The following is a 26,467-nucleotide window of genomic DNA, read 5'->3' as shown; positions in this document are numbered from 1 at the left end:
CGATGGAAACAGAAGGCTTTTTATCACAGGACAAGAAATCAGCCCTCAACAATTTAAACTGCGGAAAATATTTTTTTGAAAAAATCCCTAAGCCCCGGGGTCAGAGTTTCAGCAAAAATCTGACTTTTGGCAATTCACTCAAAAATGATGCCAGAATCTTGGAAATGCTCCCCTGAAAGCTTTGGCGATGGAAACAGAAGGCTTTTTATCACAGGACAAGAAATCAGCCCTCAACAACTTAACCGGCGGAAAATATTTTTTTGTAAAAATCCCTAAGCCCCGGGGTCAGAATTTCAGCAAAAATCTGACTTTTGGCAATTCACTCAAAAATGATGCCAGAAGCTTGCAAATGCTCCCCTGAAAGGTTTGGCAGTCGAAACAGAAGGCTTTTTATCACAGGACTAGAAATCAGCCTTCAACAACTTAACTGGCGGAAAATATTTTTTTGAAAAAATCCCTAAGCCATGGGGTCAGAATTTCAGCAAAAATCTGACTTTTGGCAATTCACTCAAAAATGATGCCAGAATCTTGGAAATGCTCCCCTGAAAGCTTTGGCGATGGAAACAGAAGGCTTTTTATCACAGGACTAGAAATCAGCCCTCAACAACTTAACCGGCGAATTTTTATTTTTTTTTTGAAAAAATCCCTAAGCCCCAGGGTCAGAATTTCAGCAAAAATCTGACTTTTGGCAATTCACTCAAAAATGATGCCAGAACCTTCAAATACTCCCCTGAAAGGTTTGGCAGTCGAAACAGAAGGCTTTAAATCAAAGGAAAAGAAATCAGCCCTCAACAACTTAACCGGCAGAAAATATTTTTTTGAAAAAATCCCTAAGCCCCGGGGTCAGAATTTCAGCAAAAATCTGACTTTTGGCAATTCACTCAAAAATGATGCCAGAAGCTTGCAAATGCTCCCCTGAAAGCTTTGGCGATGGAAACAGAAGGCTTTTTATCACAGGACAAGAAATCAGCCCTCAACAACTTAACCGGCGGAAAATATTTTTTTGAAAAAATCCCTAAGCCCCGGGGTCAGAGTTTCAGCAAAAATCTGACTTTTGGCAATTCACTCAAAAATGATGCCAGAAGCTTGCAAATGCTCCCCTGAAAGGTTTGGCAGTCGAAACAGAAGGCTTTTTATCACAGGACTAGAAATCAGCCCTCAACAACTTAACTGGCGGAAAATATTTTTTTGAAAAAATCCCTAAGCCCCGGGGTCACAATTTCAGCAAAAATCTGACTTTTGGCAATTCACTCAAAAATGATGCCAGAAGCTTGCAAATGCTCCCCTGAAAGGTTTGGCAGTCGAAACAGAAGGCTTTAAATCACAGGAAAAGAAATCAGCCCTCAACAACTTAACCGGCGAATTTTTTTTTTTTTTTTGAAAAAATCCCTAAGCCCCGGGGTCAGAATTTCAGCAAAAATCTGACTTTTGGCAATTCACTCAAAAATGATGCCAGAAGCTTGCAAATGCTCCCCTGAAAGGTTTGGCGATGGAAACAGAAGGCTTTTTATCACAGGACAAGAAATCAGCCCTCAACAACTTAACCGGCGGAAAATATTTTTTTGAAAAAATCCCTAAGCCCCGGGGTCAGAATTTCAGCAAAAATCTGACTTTTGGCAATTCACTCAAAAATGATGCCAGAAGCTTGGAAATGCTCCCCTGAAAGGTTTCGCAGTCGAAACAGAAGGCTTTTTATCACAGGACAAGAAATCAGCCCTCAACAATTTAAACTGCGGAAAATATTTTTTTGAAAAAATCCCTAAGCCCCGGGGTCAGAGTTTCAGCAAAAATCTGACTTTTGGCAATTCACTCAAAAATGATGCCAGAAGCTTGCAAATGCTCCCCTGAAAGGTTTGGCAGTAGAAACAGAAGGCTTTTTATCACAGGACAAGAAATCAGCCCTCAACAACTTAACCGGCAGAAAATATTTTTTTGAAAAAATCCCTAAGCCCCGGGGTCAGAATTTCAGCAAAAATCTGACTTTTGGCAATTCACTCAAAAATGATGCCAGAAGCTTGGAAATGCTCCCCTGAAAGGTTTGGCAGTCGAAACAGAAGGCTTTTTATCACAGGACAAGAAATCAGCCCTCAACAATTTAAACTGCGGAAAATATTTTTTTGAAAAAATCCCTAAGCCCCGGGGTCAGAGTTTCAGCAAAAATCTGACTTTTGGCAATTCACTCAAAAATGATGCCAGAAGCTTGCAAATGCTCCCCTGAAAGGTTTGGCAGTCGAAACAGAAGGCTTTTTATCACAGGACAAGAAATCAGCCCTCAACAACTTAACCGGCAGAAAATATTTTTTTGAAAAAATCCCTAAGCCCCGGGGTCAGAATTTCAGCAAAAATCTGACTTTTGGCAATTCACTCAAAAATGATGCCAGAAGCTTGCAAATGCTCCCCTGAAAGCTTTGTCGATGGAAACAGAAGGCTTTTTATCACAGGACTAGAAATCAGCCCTCAACAATTTAAACTGCGGAAAATATTTTTTTGAAAAAATCCCTAAGCCCCGGGGTCAGAGTTTCAGCAAAAATCTGACTTTTGGCAATTCACTCAAAAATGATGCCAGAATCTTGGAAATGCTCCCCTGAAAGCTTTGGCGATGGAAACAGAAGGCTTTTTATCACAGGACAAGAAATCAGCCCTCAACAACTTAACCGGCGGAAAATATTTTTTTGAAAAAATCCCTAAGCCCCGGGGTCAGAATTTCAGCAAAAATCTGACTTTTGGCAATTCACTCAAAAATGATGCCAGAAGCTTGCAAATGCTCCCCTGAAAGGTTTGGCAGTCGAAACAGAAGGCTTTTTATCACAGGACAAGAAATCAGCCCTCAACAACTTAACCGGCAGAAAATATTTTTTTGAAAAAATCCCTAAGCCCCGGGGTCAGAATTTCAGCAAAAATCTGACTTTTGGCAATTCACTCAAAAATGATGCCAGAAGCTTGCAAATGCTCCCCTGAAAGCTTTGGCAATGGAAAAAGAAGGCTTTTTATCACAGGACAAGAAATCAGCCCTCAACAACTTAATCGGCGGAAAATATTTTTATAAAAAAATCCCAAATCCCGGGGTCACAATTTCAACAAAAATCTGACTTTTGGCAATTCACTCAAAAATGATGCCAGAAGCTTGCAAATGCTCCCCTGAAAGGTTTGGCAGTCGAAACAGAAGGCTTTTTATCACAGGACTATAAATCAGCCCTCAACAACTTAACTGGCGGAAAATATTTTTTTGAAAAAATCCCTAAGCCCCGGGGTCAGAATTTCAGCAAAAATCTGACTTTTGGCAATTCACTCAAAAATGATGCCAGAAGCTTGCAAATGCTCCCCTGAAAGGTTTGGCAGTCGAAACAGAAGGCTTTAAATCACAGGAAAAGAAATCAGCCCTCAACAACTTAACCGGCGGAAAATATTTTTTTGAAAAAATCCCTAAGCCCCGGGGTCAGAATTTCAGGAAAAATCTGACTTTTGGCAATTCACTCAAAAATGATGCCAGAAGCTTGCAAATGCTCCCCTGAAAGGTTTGGCAGTCGAAACAGAAGGCTTTTTATCACAGGACTAGAAATCTGCCCTCAACAATTTAAACTGCGGAAAATATTTTTTTGAAAAAATCCCTAAGCCCCGGGGTCAGAATTTCAGCAAAAATCTGACTTTTGGCAATTCACTCAAAAATGATGCCAGAAGCTTGCAAATGCTCCCCTGAAAGGTTTGGCAGTCGAAACAGAAGGCTTTTTATCACAGGACTAGAAATCAGCCCTCAACAACTTAACCGGCGAATTTTTTTTTTTTTTGAAAAAATTCCTAAGCCCCGGGGTCAGAATTTCAGCAAAAATCTGACTTTTGGCAATTCACTCAAAAATGATGCCAGAATCTTGCAAATGCTCCCCTGAAAGGTTTGGCAGTCGAAACAGAAGGCTTTCTATCACAGGACTAGAAATCAGCCCTCAACAATTTAAACTGCGGAAAATATTTTTTTGAAAAAATCCCTAAGCCCCGGGGTCACAATTTCAGCAAAAATCTGACTTTTGGCAATTCACTCAAAAATGATGTCAGAAGCTTGCAAATGCTCCCCTGAAAGCTTTAGCGATGGAAACAGAAGGCCTTAAATCACAGGAAAAGAAATCAGCCCTCAACAATTTAAACTGCGGAAAATATTTTTTTGAAAAAATCCCTAAGCCCCGGGGTCAGAATTTCAGCAAAAATCTGACTTTTGGCAATTCACTCAAAAATGATGCCAGAAGCTTGGAAATGCTCCCCTGAAAGGTTTGGCAGTCGAAACAGAAGGCTTTTTATCACAGGACAAGAAATCAGCCCTCAACAATTTAAACTGCGGAAAATATTTTTTTGAAAAAATCCCTAAGCCCCGGGGTCAGAGTTTCAGCAAAAATCTGACTTTTGGCAATTCACTCAAAAATGATGCCAGAAGCTTGCAAATGCTCCCCTGAAAGGTTTGGCAGTAGAAACAGAAGGCTTTTTATCACAGGACAAGAAATCAGCCCTCAACAACTTAACCGGCAGAAAATATTTTTTTGAAAAAATCCCTAAGCCCCGGGGTCAGAATTTCAGCAAAAATCTGACTTTTGGCAATTCACTCAAAAATGATGCCAGAAGCTTGCAAATGCTCCCCTGAAAGGTTTGGCAGTCGAAACAGAAGGCTTTTTATCACAGGACTAGAAATCTGCCCTCAACAATTTAAACTGAAGAAAATATTTTTTTGAAAAAATCCCTAAGCCCCGGGGTCAGAATTTCAGCAAAAATCTGACTTTTGGCAATTCACTCAAAAATGATGCCAGAAGCTTGGAAATGCTCCCCTGAAAGGTTTGGCAGTCGAAACAGAAGGCTTTTTATCACAGGACTAGAAATCAGCCCTCAACAACTTAACCGGCGAATTTTTATTTTTTTTAAAAAAAATCCCTAAGCCCCGGGGTCAGAATTTCAGCAAAAATCTGACTTTTGGCAATTCACTCAAAAATGATGCCAGAACCTTCAAATGCTCCCCTGAAAGGTTTGGCAGTCGAAACAGAAGGCTTTAAATCACAGGAAAAGAAATCAGCCCTCAACAACTTAACCGGCAGAAAATATTTTTTTGAAAAAATCCCTAAGCCCCGGGGTCACAATTTCAGCAAAAATCTGACTTTTGGCAATTCACTCAAAAATGATGCCAGAAGCTTGGAAATGCTCCCCTGAAAGCTTTGGCGATGGAAACAGAAGGCTTTTTATCACAGGACAAGAAATCAGCCCTCAACAACTTAACCGGCGGAAAATATTTTTTTGAAAAAATCCCTAAGCCCCAGGGTCAGAGTTTCAGCAAAAATCTGACTTTTGGCAATTCACTCAAAAATGATGCCAGAAGCTTGCAAATGCTCCCCTGAAAGGTTTGGCAGTCGAAACAGAAGGCTTTTTATCACAGGACTAGAAATCAGCCCTCAACAATTTAACTGGCGGAAAATATTTTTTTGAAAAAATCCCTAAGCCCCGGGGTCAGAATTTCAGCAAAAATCTGACTTTTGGCAATTCACTCAAAAATGATGCCAGAAGCTTGCAAATGCTCCCCTGAAAGGTTTGGCAGTCGAAACAGTAGGCTTTAAATCACAGGAAAAGAAATCAGCAGTCAACAACTTAACCGGCGGAAAATATTTTTTTGAAAAAATCCCTAAGCCCCGGGGTCAGAATTTCAGCAAAAATCTGACTTTTGGCAATTCACTCAAAAATGATGCCAGAAGCTTGCAAATGCTCCCCTGAAAGGTTTGGCAGTCGAAACAGAAGGCTTTTTATCACAGGACTAGAAATCTGCCCTCAACAATTTAAACTGCGGAAAATATTTTTTTGAAAAAATCCCTAAGCCCCGGGGTCAGAATTTCAGCAAAAATCTGACTTTTGGCAATTCACTCAAAAATGATGCCAGAAGCTTGCAAATGCTCCCCTGAAAGGTTTGGCAGAAGAAACAGAAGGCTTTTTATCACAGGACTAGAAATCAGCCCTCAACAACTTAACCGGCAGAAAATATTTTTTTGAAAAAATCCCTAAGCCCCGGGGTCAGAATTTCAGCAAAAATCTGACTTTTGGCAATTCACTCAAAAATGATGCCAGAAGCTTGCAAATGCTCCCCTGAAAGGTTTGGCAGTCGAAACAGAAGGCTTTTTATCACAGGACTAGAAATCAGCCCTCAACAACTTAACCGGCGAATTTTTAATTTTTTTTGAAAAAATCCCTAAGCCCCGGGGTCAGAATTTCAGCAAAAATCTGACTTTTGGCAATTCACTCAAAAATGATGCCAGAACCTTGAAATGCTCCCCTGAAAGGTTTGGCAGTCGAAACAGAAGGCTTTAAATCACAGGAAAAGAAATCAGCCCTCAACAACTTAACCGGCAGAAAATATTTTTTTGAAAAAATCCCTAAGCCCCGGGGTCACAATTTCAGCAAAAATCTGACTTTTGGCAATTCACTCAAAAATGATACCAGAAGCTTGGAAATGCTCCCCTGAAAGCTTTGGCGATGGAAACAGAAGGCTTTTTATCACAGGACTAGAAATCAGCCCCCAACAATTTAAACTGCGGAAAATATTTTTTTGAAAAAATCCCTAAGCCCTGGGGTCAGAGTTTCAGCAAAAATCTGACTTTTGGCAATTCACTCAAAAATGATGCCAGAATCTTGGAAATGCTCCCCTGAAAGCTTTGGCAATGGAAACAGAAGGCTTTTTATCACAGGACAAGAAATCAGCCCTCAACAACTTAACCGGCGGAAAATATTTTTTTGTAAAAATCCCTAAGCCCCGGGGTCAGAATTTCAGCAAAAATCTGACTTTTGGCAATTCACTCAAAAATGATGCCAGAAGCTTGCAAATGCTCCCCTGAAAGCTTTGGCGATGGAAACAGAAGGCTTTTTATCACAGGACAAGAAATCAGCCCTCAACAACTTAACCGGCGGAAAATATTTTTTTGAAAAAATCCCTAAGCCCCGGGGTCTGAGTTTCAGCAAAAATCTGACTTTTGGCAATTCACTCAAAAATGATGCCAGAAGCTTGCAAATGCTCCCCTGAAAGGTTTGGCAGTCGAAACAGAAGGCTTTTTATCACAGGACTAGAAATCAACCCTCAACAACTTAACTGGCGGAAAATATTTTTTTGAAAAAATCCCTAAGCCCCGGGGTCAGAATTTCAGCAAAAATCTGACTTTTGGCAATTCACTCAAAAATGATGCCAGAAGCTTGCAAATGCTCCCCTGAAAGGTTTGGCAGTCGAAACAGAAGGCTTTTTATCAAAGGACTAGACATCAGCCCTCAACAATTTAAACTGCGGAAAATATTTTTTTGAAAAAATCCCTAAGCCCCGGGGTCAGAATTTCAGCAAAAATCTGACTTTTGGCAATTCACTCAAAAATGATGCCAGAAGCTTGCAAATGCTCCCCTGAAAGGTTTGGCAGTCGAAACAGAAGGCTTTTTATCAAAGGACTAGACATCAGCCCTCAACAATTTAAACTGCGGAAAATATTTTTTTGAAAAAATCCCTAAGCCCCGGGGTCAGAGTTTCAGCAAAAATCTGACTTTTGGCAATTCACTCAAAAATGATGCCAGAATCTTGGAAATGCTCCCCTGAAAGCTTTGGCAATGGAAACAGAAGGCTTTTTATCACAGGACAAGAAATCAGCCCTCAACAACTTAACCGGCGGAAAATATTTTTTTGTAAAAATCCCTAAGCCCCGGGGTCAGAATTTCAGCAAAAATCTGACTTTTGGCAATTCAGTCAAAAATGATGCCAGAAGCTTGCAAATGCTCCCCTGAAAGCTTTGGCGATGGAAACAGAAGGCTTTTTATCACAGGACAAGAAATCAGCCCTCAACAACTTAACCGGCGGAAAATATTTTTTTGAAAAAATCCCTAAGCCCCGGGGTCAGAATTTCAGCAAAAATCTGACTTTTGGCAATTCACTCAAAAATGATGCCAGAAGCTTGCAAATGCTCCCCTGAAAGGTTTGGCAGTCGAAACAGAAGGCTTTAAATCACAGGAAAAGAAATCAGCCCTCAACAACTTAACCGGCGGAAAATATTTTTTTGTAAAAATCCCTAAGCCCCCGGGGTCAGAATTTCAGCAAAAATCTGACTTTTGGCAATTCACTCAAAAATGATGCCAGAAGCTTGCAAATGCTCCCCTGAAAGCTTTGGCGATGGAAACAGAAGGCTTTTTATCACAGGACAAGAAATCAGCCCTCAACAACTTAACCGGCGGAAAATATTTTTTTGAAAAAATCCCTAAGCCCCGGGGTCAGAGTTTCAGCAAAAATCTGACTTTTGGCAATTCACTCAAAAATGATGCCAGAAGCTTGCAAATGCTCCCCTGAAAGGTTTGGCAGTCGAAACAGAAGGCTTTTTATCACAGGACTAGAAATCAGCCCTCAACAACTTAACTGGCGGAAAATATTTTTTTGAAAAAATCCCTAAGCCCCGGGGTCAGAATTTCAGCAAAAATCTGACTTTTGGCAATTCACTCAAAAATGATGCCAGAAGCTTGCAAATGCTCCCCTGAAAGGTTTGGCAGTCGAAACAGAAGGCTTTAAATCACAGGAAAAGAAATCAGCCCTCAACAACTTAACCGGCGGAAAATATTTTTTTGAAAAAATCCCTAAGCCCCGGGGTCAGAATTTCAGGAAAAATCTGACTTTTGGCAATTCACTCAAAAATGATGCCAGAAGCTTGCAAATGCTCCCCTGAAAGGTTTGGCAGTCGAAACAGAAGGCTTTTTATCACAGGACTAGAAATCTGCCCTCAACAATTTAAACTGCGGAAAATATTTTTTTGAAAAAATCCCTAAGCCCCGGGGTCAGAATTTCAGCAAAAATCTGACTTTTGGCAATTCACTCAAAAATGATGCCAGAACCTTCAAATGCTCCCCTGAAAGGTTTGGCAGTCGAAACAGAAGGCTTTTTATCACAGGACTAGAAATCAGCCCTCAACAACTTAACTGGCGGAAAATATTTTTTTGAAAAAATCCCTAAGCCCCGGGGTCAGAATTTCAGCAAAAATCTGACTTTTGGCAATTCACTCAAAAATGATGCCAGAAGCTTGCAAATGCTCCCCTGAAAGGTTTGGCAGTCGAAACAGAAGGCTTTAAATCACAGGAAAAGAAATCAGCCCTCAACAACTTAACCGGCAGAAAATATTTTTTTGAAAAAATCCCTAAGCCCCGGGGTCAGAGTTTCAGCAAAAATCTGACTTTTGGCAATTCACTCAAAAATGATGCCAGAATCTTGGAAATGCTCCCCTGAAAGCTTTGGCAATGGAAACAGAAGGCTTTTTATCACAGGACAAGAAATCAGCCCTCAACAACTTAACCGGCGGAAAATATTTTTTTGTAAAAATCCCTAAGCCCCGGGGTCAGAATTTCAGCAAAAATCTGACTTTTGGCAATTCAGTCAAAAATGATGCCAGAAGCTTGCAAATGCTCCCCTGAAAGCTTTGGGGATGGAAACAGAAGGCTTTTTATCACAGGACAAGAAATCAGCCCTCAACAACTTAACCGGCGGAAAATATTTTTTTGAAAAAATCCCTAAGCCCCGGGGTCAGAATTTCAGCAAAAATCTGACTTTTGGCAATTCACTCAAAAATGATGCCAGAAGCTTGCAAATGCTCCCCTGAAAGGTTTGGCAGTCGAAACAGAAGGCTTTAAATCACAGGAAAAGAAATCAGCCCTCAACAACTTAACCGGCGGAAAATATTTTTTTGTAAAAATCCCTAAGCCCCCGGGGTCAGAATTTCAGCAAAAATCTGACTTTTGGCAATTCACTCAAAAATGATGCCAGAAGCTTGCAAATGCTCCCCTGAAAGCTTTGGCGATGGAAACAGAAGGCTTTTTATCACAGGACAAGAAATCAGCCCTCAACAACTTAACCGGCGGAAAATATTTTTTTGAAAAAATCCCTAAGCCCCGGGGTCAGAGTTTCAGCAAAAATCTGACTTTTGGCAATTCACTCAAAAATGATGCCAGAAGCTTGCAAATGCTCCCCTGAAAGGTTTGGCAGTCGAAACAGAAGGCTTTTTATCACAGGACTAGAAATCAGCCCTCAACAACTTAACTGGCGGAAAATATTTTTTTGAAAAAATCCCTAAGCCCCGGGGTCAGAATTTCAGCAAAAATCTGACTTTTGGCAATTCACTCAAAAATGATGCCAGAAGCTTGCAAATGCTCCCCTGAAAGGTTTGGCAGTCGAAACAGAAGGCTTTAAATCACAGGAAAAGAAATCAGCCCTCAACAACTTAACCGGCGGAAAATATTTTTTTGAAAAAATCCCTAAGCCCCGGGGTCAGAATTTCAGGAAAAATCTGACTTTTGGCAATTCACTCAAAAATGATGCCAGAAGCTTGCAAATGCTCCCCTGAAAGGTTTGGCAGTCGAAACAGAAGGCTTTTTATCACAGGACTAGAAATCTGCCCTCAACAATTTAAACTGCGGAAAATATTTTTTTGAAAAAATCCCTAAGCCCCGGGGTCAGAATTTCAGCAAAAATCTGACTTTTGGCAATTCACTCAAAAATGATGCCAGAACCTTCAAATGCTCCCCTGAAAGGTTTGGCAGTCGAAACAGAAGGCTTTTTATCACAGGACTAGAAATCAGCCCTCAACAACTTAACTGGCGGAAAATATTTTTTTGAAAAAATCCCTAAGCCCCGGGGTCAGAATTTCAGCAAAAATCTGACTTTTGGCAATTCACTCAAAAATGATGCCAGAAGCTTGCAAATGCTCCCCTGAAAGGTTTGGCAGTCGAAACAGAAGGCTTTAAATCACAGGAAAAGAAATCAGCCCTCAACAACTTAACCGGCAGAAAATATTTTTTTGAAAAAATCCCTAAGCCCCGGGGTCACAATTTCAGCAAAAATCTGACTTTTGGCAATTCACTCAAAAATGATACCAGAAGCTTGGAAATGCTCCCCTGAAAGCTTTGGTGATGGAAACAGAAGGCTTTTTATCACAGGACTAGAAATCAGCCCCCAACAATTTAAACTGCGGAAAATATTTTTTTGAAAAAATCCCTAAGCCCCGGGGTCAGAGTTTCAGCAAAAATCTGACTTTTGGCAATTCACTCAAAAATGATGCCAGAATCTTGGAAATGCTCCCCTGAAAGCTTTGGCAATGGAAACAGAAGGCTTTTTATCACAGGACAAGAAATCAGCCCTCAACAACTTAACCGGCGGAAAATATTTTTTTGAAAAAATCCCTAAGCCCCGGGGTCAGAATTTCAGCAAAAATCTGACTTTTGACAATTCACTCAAAAATGATGCCAGAAGCTTGCAAATGCTCCCCTGAAAGGTTTGGCAGTCGAAACAGAAGGCTTTTTATCACAGGACTAGAAATCAGCCCTCAACAACTTAACTGGCGGAAAATATTTTTTTGAAAAAATCCCTAAGCCCCGGGGTCAGAATTTCAGCAAAAATCTGACTTTTGGCAATTCACTCAAAAATGATGCCAGAAGCTTGCAAATGCTCCCCTGAAAGGTTTGGCAGTCGAAACAGAAGGCTTTAAATCACAGGAAAAGAAATCAGCCCTCAACAACTTAACCGGCGGAAAATATTTTTTTGAAAAAATCCCTAAGCCCCGGGGTCAGAATTTCAGGAAAAATCTGACTTTTGGCAATTCACTCAAAAATGATGCCAGAAGCTTGCAAATGCTCCCCTGAAAGGTTTGGCAGTCGAAACAGAAGGCTTTTTATCACAGGACTAGAAATCTGCCCTCAACAATTTAAACTGCGGAAAATATTTTTTTGAAAAAATCCCTAAGCCCCGGGGTCAGAATTTCAGCAAAAATCTGACTTTTGGCAATTCACTCAAAAATGATGCCAGAACCTTCAAATGCTCCCCTGAAAGGTTTGGCAGTCGAAACAGAAGGCTTTTTATCACAGGACTAGAAATCAGCCCTCAACAACTTAACTGGCGGAAAATATTTTTTTGAAAAAATCCCTAAGCCCCGGGGTCAGAATTTCAGCAAAAATCTGACTTTTGGCAATTCACTCAAAAATGATGCCAGAAGCTTGCAAATGCTCCCCTGAAAGGTTTGGCAGTCGAAACAGAAGGCTTTAAATCACAGGAAAAGAAATCAGCCCTCAACAACTTAACCGGCAGAAAATATTTTTTTGAAAAAATCCCTAAGCCCCGGGGTCAGAGTTTCAGCAAAAATCTGACTTTTGGCAATTCACTCAAAAATGATGCCAGAATCTTGGAAATGCTCCCCTGAAAGCTTTGGCAATGGAAACAGAAGGCTTTTTATCACAGGACAAGAAATCAGCCCTCAACAACTTAACCGGCGGAAAATATTTTTTTGTAAAAATCCCTAAGCCCCGGGGTCAGAATTTCAGCAAAAATCTGACTTTTGGCAATTCAGTCAAAAATGATGCCAGAAGCTTGCAAATGCTCCCCTGAAAGCTTTGGGGATGGAAACAGAAGGCTTTTTATCACAGGACAAGAAATCAGCCCTCAACAACTTAACCGGCGGAAAATATTTTTTTGAAAAAATCCCTAAGCCCCGGGGTCAGAATTTCAGCAAAAATCTGACTTTTGGCAATTCACTCAAAAATGATGCCAGAAGCTTGCAAATGCTCCCCTGAAAGGTTTGGCAGTCGAAACAGAAGGCTTTAAATCACAGGAAAAGAAATCAGCCCTCAACAACTTAACCGGCGGAAAATATTTTTTTGTAAAAATCCCTAAGCCCCCGGGGTCAGAATTTCAGCAAAAATCTGACTTTTGGCAATTCACTCAAAAATGATGCCAGAAGCTTGCAAATGCTCCCCTGAAAGCTTTGGCGATGGAAACAGAAGGCTTTTTATCACAGGACAAGAAATCAGCCCTCAACAACTTAACCGGCGGAAAATATTTTTTTGAAAAAATCCCTAAGCCCCGGGGTCAGAGTTTCAGCAAAAATCTGACTTTTGGCAATTCACTCAAAAATGATGCCAGAAGCTTGCAAATGCTCCCCTGAAAGGTTTGGCAGTCGAAACAGAAGGCTTTTTATCACAGGACTAGAAATCAGCCCTCAACAACTTAACTGGCGGAAAATATTTTTTTGAAAAAATCCCTAAGCCCCGGGGTCAGAATTTCAGCAAAAATCTGACTTTTGGCAATTCACTCAAAAATGATGCCAGAAGCTTGCAAATGCTCCCCTGAAAGGTTTGGCAGTCGAAACAGAAGGCTTTAAATCACAGGAAAAGAAATCAGCCCTCAACAACTTAACCGGCGGAAAATATTTTTTTGAAAAAATCCCTAAGCCCCGGGGTCAGAATTTCAGCAAAAATCTGACTTTTGGCAATTCACTCAAAAATGATGCCAGAAGCTTGCAAATGCTCCCCTGAAAGGTTTGGCAGTCGAAACAGAAGGCTTTTTATCACAGGACTAGAAATCTGCCCTCAACAATTTAAACTGCGGAAAATATTTTTTTGAAAAAATCCCTAAGCCCCGGGGTCAGAATTTCAGCAAAAATCTGACTTTTGGCAATTCACTCAAAAATGATGCCAGAACCTTCAAATGCTCCCCTGAAAGGTTTGGCAGTCGAAACAGAAGGCTTTTTATCACAGGACTAGAAATCAGCCCTCAACAACTTAACTGGCGGAAAATATTTTTTTGAAAAAATCCCTAAGCCCCGGGGTCAGAATTTCAGCAAAAATCTGACTTTTGGCAATTCACTCAAAAATGATGCCAGAAGCTTGCAAATGCTCCCCTGAAAGGTTTGGCAGTCGAAACAGAAGGCTTTAAATCACAGGAAAAGAAATCAGCCCTCAACAACTTAACCGGCAGAAAATATTTTTTTGAAAAAATCCCTAAGCCCCGGGGTCACAATTTCAGCAAAAATCTGACTTTTGGCAATTCACTCAAAAATGATACCAGAAGCTTGGAAATGCTCCCCTGAAAGCTTTGGTGATGGAAACAGAAGGCTTTTTATCACAGGACTAGAAATCAGCCCCCAACAATTTAAACTGCGGAAAATATTTTTTTGAAAAAATCCCTAAGCCCCGGGGTCAGAGTTTCAGCAAAAATCTGACTTTTGGCAATTCACTCAAAAATGATGCCAGAATCTTGGAAATGCTCCCCTGAAAGCTTTGGCAATGGAAACAGAAGGCTTTTTATCACAGGACAAGAAATCAGCCCTCAACAACTTAACCGGCGGAAAATATTTTTTTGAAAAAATCCCTAAGCCCCGGGGTCAGAATTTCAGCAAAAATCTGACTTTTGACAATTCACTCAAAAATGATGCCAGAAGCTTGCAAATGCTCCCCTGAAAGGTTTGGCAGTCGAAACAGAAGGCTTTAAATCACAGGAAAAGAAATCAGCCCTCAACAACTTAACGGGTGGAAAATATTTTTTTGAAAAAATCCCTAAGCCCCGGGGTCAGAATTTCAGGAAAAATCTGACTTTTGGCAATTCACTCAAAAATGATGCCAGAAGCTTGCAAATGCTCCCCTAAAAGGTTTGGCAGTCGAAACAGAAGGCTTTAAATCACAGGAAAAGAAATCAGCCCTCAACAACTTAACCGGCGGAAAATATTTTTTTGAAAAATCCCTAAGCCCCGGGGTCACAATTTCAGCAAAAATCTGACTTTTGGCAATTCACTCAAAAATGATGCCAGAAGCTTGCAAATGCTCCCCTGAAAGGTTTGGCAGTCGAAACAGAAAGCTTTTTATCACAGGACTAGAAATCAGCCCTCAACAACTTAACCGGCGAAATTTTTTTTTTGAAAAAATCCCTAAGGCCTGGGGTCAGAATTTCAGCAAAAATCTGACTTTTGGCAATTCACTCAAAAATGATGCCAGAATCTTGGAAATGCTCCCCTGAAAGCTTTGGCGATGGAAACAGAAGGCTTTTTATCACAGGACAAGAAATCAGCCCTCAACAACTTAACCGGCGGAAAATATTTTTTTGAAAAAATCCCTAAGCCCCGGGGTCAGAATTTCAGCAAAAATCTGACTTTTGGCAATTCACTCAAAAATGATGTCAGAAGCTTGGAAATGCTCCCCTGAAAGCTTTGGCAGTCGAAACAGAAGGCTTTTTATCACAGGACTAGAAATCAGCCCTCAACAACTTAACTGGCGGAAAATATTTTTTTGAAAAAATCCCTAAACCCCGGGGTCAGAATTTCAGCAAAAATCTGACGTTTGGCAATTCACTCAAAAATGATGCCAGAAGCTTGCAAATGCTCCCCTGAAAGGTTTGGCAGTCGAAACAGAAGGCTTTAAATCAAAGGAAAAGAAATCAGCCCTCAACAACTTAACCGGCGGAAAATATTTTTTTGAAAAAATCCCTAAGCCCCGAGGTCACAATTTCAGCAAAAATCTGACTTTTGGCAATTCACTCAAAAATGATGCCAGAAGCTTGGAAATGCTCCCCTGAAAGCTTTGGCGATGGAAACAGAAGGCTTTTTATCACAGGACAAGAAATCAGCCCTCAACAACTTAACAGGCGGAAAATATTTTTTTGAAAAAATCCCTAAGCCCCGGGGTCAGAATTTCAGCAAAAATCTGACTTTTGGCAATTCACTCAAAAATGATGCCAGAAGCTTGGAAATCCTCCCCTGAAAGCTTTGGCGATGAAAACAGAAGACTTTTTATCACAGGACAAGAAATCAGCCCTCACCAATTTAAACTGCGGAAAATATTTTTTTGAAAAAATCCCTAAACCCCGGGGTCAGAATTTCAGCAAAAATCTGACTTTTGGCAATTCACTCAAAAATGATGCCAGAAGCTTGCAAATGCTCCCCTGAAAGGTTTGGCAGTTGAAACAGAAGGCTTTAAATCACAGGAAAAGAAATCAGCCCTCAACAACTTAACCGGCGGAAAATATTTTTTTGAAAAAATCCCTAAGCCCCGGGGTCAGAATTTCAGGAAAAATCTGACTTTTGGCAATTCACTCAAAAATGATGCCAGAAGCTTGCAAATGCTCCCCTGAAAGCTTTGGCGATGAAAACAGAAGACTTTTTATCACAGGACAAGAAATCAGCCCTCAACAATTTAAACTGCGGAAAATATTTTTTTGAAAAAATCCCTAAGCCCCGGGGTCAGAATTTCAGCAAAAATCTGACTTTTGGCAATTCACTCAAAAATGATGCCAGAAGCTTGCAAATGATCCCCTGAAAGGTTGGGCAGTCGAAACAGAAGGCTTTTTATCACAGGACTAGAAATCAGCCCTCAACAACTTAACCGGCGAATTTTTTTTTATTTTTTTTTTGAAAAAATCCCTAAGCCCCGGGGTCAGAATTTCAGCAAAAATCTGACTTTTGGCAATTCACTCAAAAATGATGCCATAATCTTGCAAATGCTCCCCTGAAAGCTTTGGCGATGGAAACAGAAGGCTTTTTATCACAGGACAAGAAATCAGCCCTCAACAACTTAACCGGCGGAAAATATTTTTTTGTAAAAATCCCTAAGCCCCGGGGTCAGAGTTTCAGCAAAAATCTGACTTTTGGCAATTCACTCAAAAATGATGCCAGAAGCTTGCAAATGCTCCCCTGAAAGGTTTGGCAGTCGAAACAGAAGGCTTTTTATCACAGGACTAGAAATCAGCCCTCAACAATTTAAACTGCGGAAAATATTTTTTTGAAAAAATCCCTAAGCCCCGGGGTCAGAGTTTCAGCAAAAATCTGACTTTTGGCAATTCACTCAAAAATGATGCCAGAATCTTGGAAATGCTCCCCTGAAAGCTTTGGCGATGGAAACAGAAGGCTTTAAATCACAGGAAAAGAAATCAGCCCTCAACAACTTAACGGGCGGAAAATATTTTTTTGAAAAAATCCCTAAGCCCCGGGGTCAGAATTTCAGCAAAAATCTGACTTTTGACAATTCACTCAAAAATGATGCCAGAAGCTTGCAAATGCTCCCCTGAAAGGTTTGGCAGTTGAAACAGAAGGCTTCTTATAACAAGAAAAGAAATCAGCCCTCAACAACTTAACCGGCGGAAAATATTTTTTTGAAAACATCCCTAAGCCCCGGAGTCAGAATTTCAGCAAAAATCTGACTTTTGGCAATTCACTCAAAAATGATGCCAGAATCTTGCAAATGCTCCCCTGAAAGGTTTGGTAGTCGAAAAGAAAGGCTTTTTATCACAGGACTAGAAATCAGCCGTGAATAACTTAACCGGCGGAAAATATTTTTTTGAAAAAATCCCTAAGCCCCGGGGTCACAATTTCAGCAAAAATCTGACTTTTGGCAATTCACTCAAAATTGATGCCAGAAGCTTGGAAATGCTCCCCTGAAAGCTTTGGCGATGGAAACAGAAGGCTTTTTATCACAGGACAAGAAATCAGCCCTCAACAATTTAAACTGCGGAAAATATTTTTTTGAAAAAATCCCTAAGCCCCGGGGTCAGAGTTTCAGCAAAAATCTGACTTTTGGCAATTCACTCAAAAATGATGCCAGAATTTTGGAAATGCTCCCCTGAAAGCTTTAGCGATGGAAACAGGAGGATTTTTATCACAGGACAAGAAATCAGCCCTCAACAACTTAACCGGCGGAAAATATTTTTTTGAAAAAATCCCTAAGCCCCGGGGTCAGAATTTCAGCAAAAATCTGACTTTTGGCAATTCACTCAAAAATGATGCCAGAAGCGTGCAAATGCTCCCCTGAAAGGTTTGGCAGTCGAAACAGAAGGCTTTTTATCACAGGACAAGAAATCAGCCCTCAACAACTTAACCGGCAGAAAATATTTTTTTGAAAAAATCCCTAAGCCCCGGGGTCAGAATTTCAGCAAAAATCTGACTTTTGGCAATTCACTCAAAAATGATGCCAGAAGCTTGCAAATGCTCCCCTGAAAGGTTTGGCAGTCGAAACAGAAGGCTTTAAATCACAGGAAAAGAAATCAGCCCTCAACAACTTAACGGGCGGAAAATATTGTTTTGAAAAAATCCCTAAGCCCCGGGGTCAGAATTTCAGCAAAAATCTGACTTTTGGCAATTCACTCAAAAATGATGCCAGAAGCTTGCAAATGCTCCCCTGAAAGGTTTGGCAGTCGAAACAGAAGGCTTTAAATCACAGGACTAGAAATCAGCCCTCAACAATTTAAACTGCGGAAAATATTTTTTTGAATAAATCCCTAAGCCCCGGGGTCAGAATTTCAGCAAAAATCTGACTTTTGGCAATTCACTCAAAAATGATGCCAGAAGCTTGCAAATGCTCCCCTGAAAGGTTTGGCAGTCGAAACAGAAGGCTTTTTATCACAGGACTAGAAATCAGCCCTCAACAACTTAACCGGCGAATTTTTTTTTTTTTTTTTGAAAAAATCCCTAAGCCCCGGGGTCAGAATTTCAGCAAAAATCTGACTTTTGGCAATTCACTCAAAAATGATGCCAGAATCTTGCAAATGCTCCCCTGAAAGCTTTGGCGATGAAAACAGAAGACTTTTCATCACAGGACAAAAAATCAGCCCTCAACAATTTAAACTGCGGAAAATATTTTTTTGAAAAAATCCCTAAGCCCCGGGGTCAGAGTTTCAGCAAAAATCTGACTTTTGGCAATTCACTCAAAAATGATGCCAGAATCTTGGAAATGCTCCCCTGAAAGCTTTGGCGATGGAAACAGAAGGCTTTTTATCACAGGACAAGAAATCAGCCCTCAACAACTTAACCGGCAGAAAATATTTTTTTGAAAAAATCCCTAGGCCCCGGGGTCAGAATTTCAGCAAAAATCTGACTTTTGGCAATTCACTCAAAAATGATGCCAGAAGCTTGCAAATGCTCCCCTGAAAGGTTTGGCAGTCGAAACAGAAGGCTTTTTATCACAGGACTAGAAATCAGCCCTCAACAACTTAACTGGCGGAAAATATTTTTTTGAAAAAATCCCTAAGCCCCGGGGTCAGAATTTCAGCAAAAATCTGACTTTTGGCAATTCACTCAAAAATGATGCCAGAAGCTTGCAAATGCTCCCCTGAAAGGTTTGGCAGTCGAAACAGAAGGCTTTTTATCACAGGACTAGAAATCAGCCCTCAACAATTTAAACTGCGGAAAATATTTTTTTGAAAAAATCCCTAAGCCCCGGGGTCAGAGTTTCAGAAAAAATCTGACTTTTGGCAATTCACTCAAAAATGATGCCAGAATCTTGGAAATGCTCCCCTGAAAGCTTTGGCGATGGAAACAGAAGGCTTTAAATCACAGGAAAAGAAATCAGCCCTCAACAACTTAACGGGCGGAAAATATTTTTTTGAAAAAATCCCTAAGCCCCGGGGTCAGAATTTCAGCAAAAATCTGACTTTTGACAATTCACTCAAAAATGATGCCAGAAGCTTGCAAATGCTCCCCTGAAAGGTTTGGCAGTTGAAACAGAAGGCTTCTTATAACAAGAAAAGAAATCAGCCCTCAACAACTTAACCGGCGGAAAATATTTTTTTGAAAACATCCCTAAGCCCCGGAGTCAGAATTTCAGCAAAAATCTGACTTTTGGCAATTCACTCAAAAATGATGCCAGAATCTTGCAAATGCTCCCCTGAAAGGTTTGGTAGTCGAAAAGAAAGGCTTTTTATCACAGGACTAGAAATCAGCCGTGAATAACTTAACCGGCGGAAAATATTTTTTTGAAAAAATCCCTAAGCCCCGGGGTCACAATTTCAGCAAAAATCTGACTTTTGGCAATTCACTCAAAATTGATGCCAGAAGCTTGGAAATGCTCCCCTGAAAGCTTTGGCGATGGAAACAGAAGGCTTTTTATCACAGGACAAGAAATCAGCCCTCAACAATTTAAACTGCGGAAAATATTTTTTTGAAAAAATCCCTAAGCCCCGGGGTCAGAGTTTCAGCAAAAATCTGACTTTTGGCAATTCACTCAAAAATGATGCCAGAATTTTGGAAATGCTCCCCTGAAAGCTTTAGCGATGGAAACAGGAGGATTTTTATCACAGGACAAGAAATCAGCCCTCAACAACTTAACCGGCGGAAAATATTTTTTTGAAAAAATCCCTAAGCCCCGGGGTCAGAATTTCAGCAAAAATCTGACTTTTGGCAATTCACTCAAAAATGATGCCAGAAGCGTGCAAATGCTCCCCTGAAAGGTTTGGCAGTCGAAACAGAAGGCTTTTTATCACAGGACAAGAAATCAGCCCTCAACAACTTAACCGGCAGAAAATATTTTTTTGAAAAAATCCCTAAGCCCCGGGGTCAGAATTTCAGCAAAAATCTGACTTTTGGCAATTCACTCAAAAATGATGCCAGAAGCTTGCAAATGCTCCCCTGAAAGGTTTGGCAGTCGAAACAGAAGGCTTTAAATCACAGGAAAAGAAATCAGCCCTCAACAACTTAACGGGCGGAAAATATTGTTTTGAAAAAATCCCTAAGCCCCGGGGTCAGAATTTCAGCAAAAATCTGACTTTTGGCAATTCACTCAAAAATGATGCCAGAAGCTTGCAAATGCTCCCCTGAAAGGTTTGGCAGTCGAAACAGAAGGCTTTAAATCACAGGACTAGAAATCAGCCCTCAACAATTTAAACTGCGGAAAATATTTTTTTGAATAAATCCCTAAGCCCCGGGGTCAGAATTTCAGCAAAAATCTGACTTTTGGCAATTCACTCAAAAATGATGCCAGAAGCTTGCAAATGCTCCCCTGAAAGGTTTGGCAGTCGAAACAGAAGGCTTTTTATCACAGGACTAGAAATCAGCCCTCAACAACTTAACCGGCGAATTTTTTTTTTTTTTTTTGAAAAAATCCCTAAGCCCCGGGGTCAGAATTTCAGCAAAAATCTGACTTTTGGCAATTCACTCAAAAATGATGCCAGAATCTTGCAAATGCTCCCCTGAAAGCTTTGGCGATGAAAACAGAAGACTTTTCATCACAGGACAAAAAATCAGCCCTCAACAATTTAAACTGCGGAAAATATTTTTTTGAAAAAATCCCTAAGCCCCGGGGTCAGAGTTTCAGCAAAAATCTGACTTTTGGCAATTCACTCAAAAATGATGCCAGAATCTTGGAAATGCTCCCCTGAAAGCTTTGGCGATGGAAACAGAAGGCTTTTTATCACAGGACAAGAAATCAGCCCTCAACAACTTAACCGGCAGAAAATATTTTTTTGAAAAAATCCCTAGGCCCCGGGGTCAGAATTTCAGCAAAAATCTGACTTTTGGCAATTCACTCAAAAATGATGCCAGAAGCTTGCAAATGCTCCCCTGAAAGGTTTGGCAGTCGAAACAGAAGGCTTTTTATCACAGGACTAGAAATCAGCCCTCAACAACTTAACTGGCGGAAAATATTTTTTTGAAAAAATCCCTAAGCCCCGGGGTCAGAATTTCAGCAAAAATCTGACTTTTGGCAATTCACTCAAAAATGATGCCAGAAGCTTGCAAATGCTCCCCTGAAAGGTTTGGCAGTCGAAACAGAAGGCTTTAAATCACAGGAAAAGAAATCAGCCCTCAACAACTTAACCGGCAGAAAATATTTTTTTGAAAAAATCCCTAAGCCCCGGGGTCAGAATTTCAGCAAAAATCTGACTTTTGGCAATTCACTCAAAAATGATGCCAGAAGCTTGCAAATGCTCCCCTGAAAGGTTTGGCAGTCGAAACAGAAGGCTTTAAATCACAGGACTAGAAATCAGCCCTCAACAATTTAAACTGCGGAAAATATTTTTTTTAAAAAATCCCTAAGCCCCGGGGTCAGAATTTCAGCAAAAATCTGACTTTTGGCAATTCACTCAAAAATGATGCCAGAAGCTTGCAAATGCTCCCCTGAAAGGTTTGGCAGTCGAAACAGAAGGCTTTAAATCACAGGAAAAGAAATCAGCCCTCAACAACTTAACGGGCGGAAAATATTTTTTTGAAAAAATCCCTAAGCCCCGGGGTCAGAATATCAGCAAAAATTTGACTTTTGGCAATTCACTCAAAAATGATGCCAGAAGCTTGCAAATGCTCCCCTGAAAGGTTTGGCAATCAAACAGAAGGCTTTAAATCACAGGAAAAGAAATCAGCCCTCAACAATTTAAACTGCGGAAAATATTTTTTTGAAAAAATCCCTAAGCCCCGGAGTCAGAATTTCAGCAAAAATCTGACTTTTGGCAATTCACTCAAAAATGATGCCAGAAGCTTGCAAATGCTCCCCTGAAAGGTTTGGCAGTCGAAACAGAAGGCTTTTTATCACAGGACTAGAAATCAGCCCTCAACAACTTAACCGGCGATTTTTTTTTTTTTTTTTAAATCCCTAAGCCCCGGGGTCAGAATTTCAGCAAAAATCTGACTTTTGGCAATTCACTCAAAAATGATGCCAGAACCTTCAAATGCTCCCCTGAAAGGTTTGGCAGTCGAAACAGAAGGCTTTAAATCACAGGAAAAGAAATCAGCCCTCAACAACTTAACCGGCGGAAAATATTTTTTTGAAAAAATCCCTAAGCCCCGGGGTCACAATTTCAGCAAAAATCTGACTTTTGGCAATTCACTCAAAAATGATGCCAGAAGCTTGGAAATGCTCCCCTGAAAGCTTTGGCGATGGAAACAGAAGGCTTTTTATCACAGGACAAGAAATCAGCCCTCAACAACTTAACCGGCGGAAAATATTTTTTTGAAAAAATCCCTAAGCCCCGGGGTCAGAATTTCAGCAAAAATCTGACTTTTGGCAATTCACTCAAAAATGATGCCAGAAGCTTGCAAATGCTCCCCTGAAAGGTTTGGCAGTCGAAACAGAAGGCTTTAAATCACAGGACTAGAAATCAGCCCTCAACAATTTAATCTGCGGAAAATATTTTTTTGAAAAAATCCCTAAGCCCCGGGGTCAGAATTTCAGCAAAATTCTGACTTTTGGCAATTCAGTCAAAAATGATGCCAGAAGCTGGCAAATGCTCCCCTGAAAGGTTTGGCAGTCGAAACAGAAGGCTTTTTATCACAGGACTAGAAATCAGCCCTCAACAATTTAAACTGCGGAAAATATTTTTTTGAAAAAATCCCTAAGCCCCGGGGTCAGAATTTCAGCAAAAATCTGACTTTTGGCAATTCACTCAAAAATGATGCCAGAAGCTTGCAAATGCTCCCCTGAAAGGTTTGGCAGTCGAAACAGAAGGCTTTAAATCACAGGAAAAGAAATCAGCCCTCAACAACTTAACGGGCGGAAAATATTTTTTTGAATAAATCCCTAAGCCCCGGGGTCAGAATTTCAGCAAAAATCTGACTTTTGGCAATTCACTCAAAAATGATGCCAGAAGCTTGCAAATGCTCCCCTGAAAGGTTTGGCAGTCGAAACAGAAGGCTTTTTATCACAGGACTAGAAATCAGCCCTCAACAACTTAACCGGCGAATTTATTTATTTTTTTTTGAAAAAATCCCTAAGCCCCGGGGTCAGAATTTCAGCAAAAATCTGACTTTTGGCAATTCACTCAAAAATGATGCCAGAATCTTGCAAATGCTCCCCTGAAAGGTTTGGCAGTCGAAACAGAAGGCTTTTTATCACAGGACTAGAAATCAGCCCTCAACAATTTAAACTGCGGAAAATATTTTTTTGAAAAAATCCCTAAGCCCCGGGGTCAGAATTTCAGCAAAAATCTGACTTTTGGCAATTCACTCAAAAATGATGCCAGAAGCTTGCAAATGCTCCCCTGAAAGGTTTGGCAGTCGAAACAGAAGGCTTTTTATCACAGGACAAGAAATCAGCCCTCAACAACTTAACCGGCAGAAAATATTTTTTTGAAAAAATCCCTAAGCCCCGGGGTCAGAATTTCAGCAAAAATCTGACTTTTGGCAATTCACTCAAAAATGATGCCAGAAGCTTGCAAATGCTCCCCTGAAAGCTTTGGCGATGAAAACAGAAGACTTTTCATCACAGGACAAAAAATCAGCCCTCAACAATTTAAACTGCGGAAAATATTTTTTTGAAAAAATCCCTAAGCCCCGGGGTCAGAGTTTCAGCAAAAATCTGACTTTTGGCAATTCACTCAAAAATGATGCCAGAATCTTGGAAATGCTCCCCTGAAAGCTTTGGCGATGGAAACAGAAGGCTTTTTATCACAGGACAAGAAATCAGCCCTCAACAACTTAACCGGCAGAAAATATTTTTTTGAAAAAATCCCTAGGCCCCGGGGTCAGAATTTCAGCAAAAATCTGACTTTTGGCAATTCACTCAAAAATGATGCCAGAAGCTTGCAAATGCTCCCCTGAAAGGTTTGGCAGTCGAAACAGAAGGCTTTTTATCACAGGACTAGAAATCAGCCCTCAACAACTTAACTGGCGGAAAATATTTTTTTGAAAAAATCCCTAAGCCCCGGGGTCAGAATTTCAGCAAAAATCTGACTTTTGGCAATTCACTCAAAAATGATGCCAGAAGCTTGCAAATGCTCCCCTGAAAGGTTTGGCAGTCGAAACAGAAGGCTTTAAATCACAGGAAAAGAAATCAGCCCTCAACAACTTAACCGGCGGAAAATATTTTTTTGAAAAAATCCCTAAGCCCCGGGGTCAGAATTTCAGCAAAAATCTGACTTTTGGCAATTCACTCAAAAATGATGCCAAAAGCTTGCAAATGCTCCCCTGAAAGGTTTGGCAGAAGAAACAGAAGGCTTTTTATCACAGGACTAGAAATCAGCCCTCAACAACTTAACCGGCGAATTTATTTATTTTTTTTTTGAAAAAATCCCTAAGCCCCGGCGTCAGAATTTCAGCAAAAATCTGACTTTTGGCAATGCACTCAAAAATGATGCCAGAATCTTGCAAATGCTCCCCTGAAAGGTTTGGCAGTCGAAACAGAAGGCTTTTTATCACAGGACTAGAAATCAGCCCTCAACAATTTAAACTGCGGAAAATATTTTTTTGAAAAAATCCCTAAGCCCCGGGGTCACAATTTCAGCAAAAATCTGACTTTTGGCAATTCACTCAAAAATGATGCCAGAAGCTTGGAAATGCTCCCCTGAAAGCTTTGGCGATGGAAACAGAAGGCTTTTTATCACAGGACTAGAAATCAGCCCTCAACAATTTAAACTGCGGAAAATATTTTTTTGAAAAAATCACTAAGCCCCGGGGTCAGAGTTTCAGCAAAAATCTGACTTTTGGCAATTCACTCAAAAATGATGCCAGAAGCTTGCAAATGCTTCCCTGAAAGGTTTGGCAGTCGAAACAGAAGGCTTTTTATCACAGGACTAGAAATCTGCCCTCAACAATTTAAACTGCGGAAAATATTTTTTTGAAAAAATCCCTAAGCCCCGGGGTCAGAATTTCAGCAAAAATCTGACTTTTGGCAATTCACTCAAAAATGATGCCAGAAGCTTGCAAATGCTCCCCTGAAAGGTTTGGCAGTCGAAACAGAAGGCTTTTTATCACAGGACTAGAAATCAGCCCTCAACAACTTAACCGGCGAATTTATTTATTTTTTTTTGAAAAAATCCCTAAGCCCCGGGGTCAGAATTTCAGCAAAAATCTGACTTTTGGCAATTCACTCAAAAATGATGCCAGAAGCTTGCAAATGCTCCCCTGAAAGGTTTGGCAGTCGAAACAGAAGGCTTTTTATCACAGGACTAGAAATCAGCCCTCAACAATTTAAACTGCGGAAAATATTTTTTTGAAAAAATCCCTAAACCCCGGGGTCAGAGTTTCAGCAAAAATCTGACTTTTGGCAATTCACTCAAAAATGATGCCAGAACCTTCAAATGCTCCCCTGAAAGGTTTGGCAGTCGAAACAGAAGGCTTTAAATCACAGGAAAAGAAATCAGCCCTCAACAACTTAACCGGCGGAAAATTTTTTTTTGAAAAAATCCCTAAGCCCCGGGGTCACAATTTCAGCAAAAATCTGACTTTTGGCAATTCACTCAAAAATGATGCCAGAAGCTTGGAAATGCTCCCCTGAAAGCTTTGGCGATGGAAACAGAAGGCTTTTTATCACAGGACTAGAAATCAGCCCTCAACAATTTAAACTGCGGAAAATATTTTTTTGAAAAAATCCCTAAGCCCCGGGGTCACAATTTCAGCAAAAATCTGACTTTTGGCAATTCACTCAAAAATGATGCCAGAAGCTTGCAAATGCTCCCCTGAAAGGTTTGGCAGTCGAAACAGAAGGCTTTAAATCACAGGACTAGAAATCAGCCCTCAACAATTTAATCTGCGGAAAATATTTTTTTGAAAAAATCCCTAAGCCCCGGGGTCAGAATTTCAGCAAAATTCTGACTTTTGGCAATTCAGTCAAAAATGATGCCAGAAGCTTGCAAATGCTCCCCTGAAAGGTTTGGCAGTCGAAACAGAAGGCTTTTTATCACAGGACTAGAAATCAGCCCTCAACAATTTAAACTGCGGAAAATATTTTTTTGAAAAAATCCCTAAGCCCCGGGGTCAGAATTTCAGCAAAAATCTGACTTTTGGCAATTCACTCAAAAATGATGCCAGAAGCTTGCAAATGCTCCCCTGAAAGGTTTGGCAGTCGAAACAGAAGGCTTTAAATCACAGGAAAAGAAATCAGCCCTCAACAACTTAACGGGCGGAAAATATTTTTTTGAATAAATCCCTAAGCCCCGGGGTCAGAATTTCAGCAAAAATCTGACTTTTGGCAATTCACTCAAAAATGATGCCAGAAG

This window comes from Podarcis muralis, chromosome 12, assembly GCF_964188315.1.
Source record: "Podarcis muralis chromosome 12, rPodMur119.hap1.1, whole genome shotgun sequence".
Classification (NCBI taxonomy): domain Eukaryota; kingdom Metazoa; phylum Chordata; class Lepidosauria; order Squamata; family Lacertidae; genus Podarcis; species Podarcis muralis.
Note: the sequence above shows the minus strand (reverse complement) of the source record.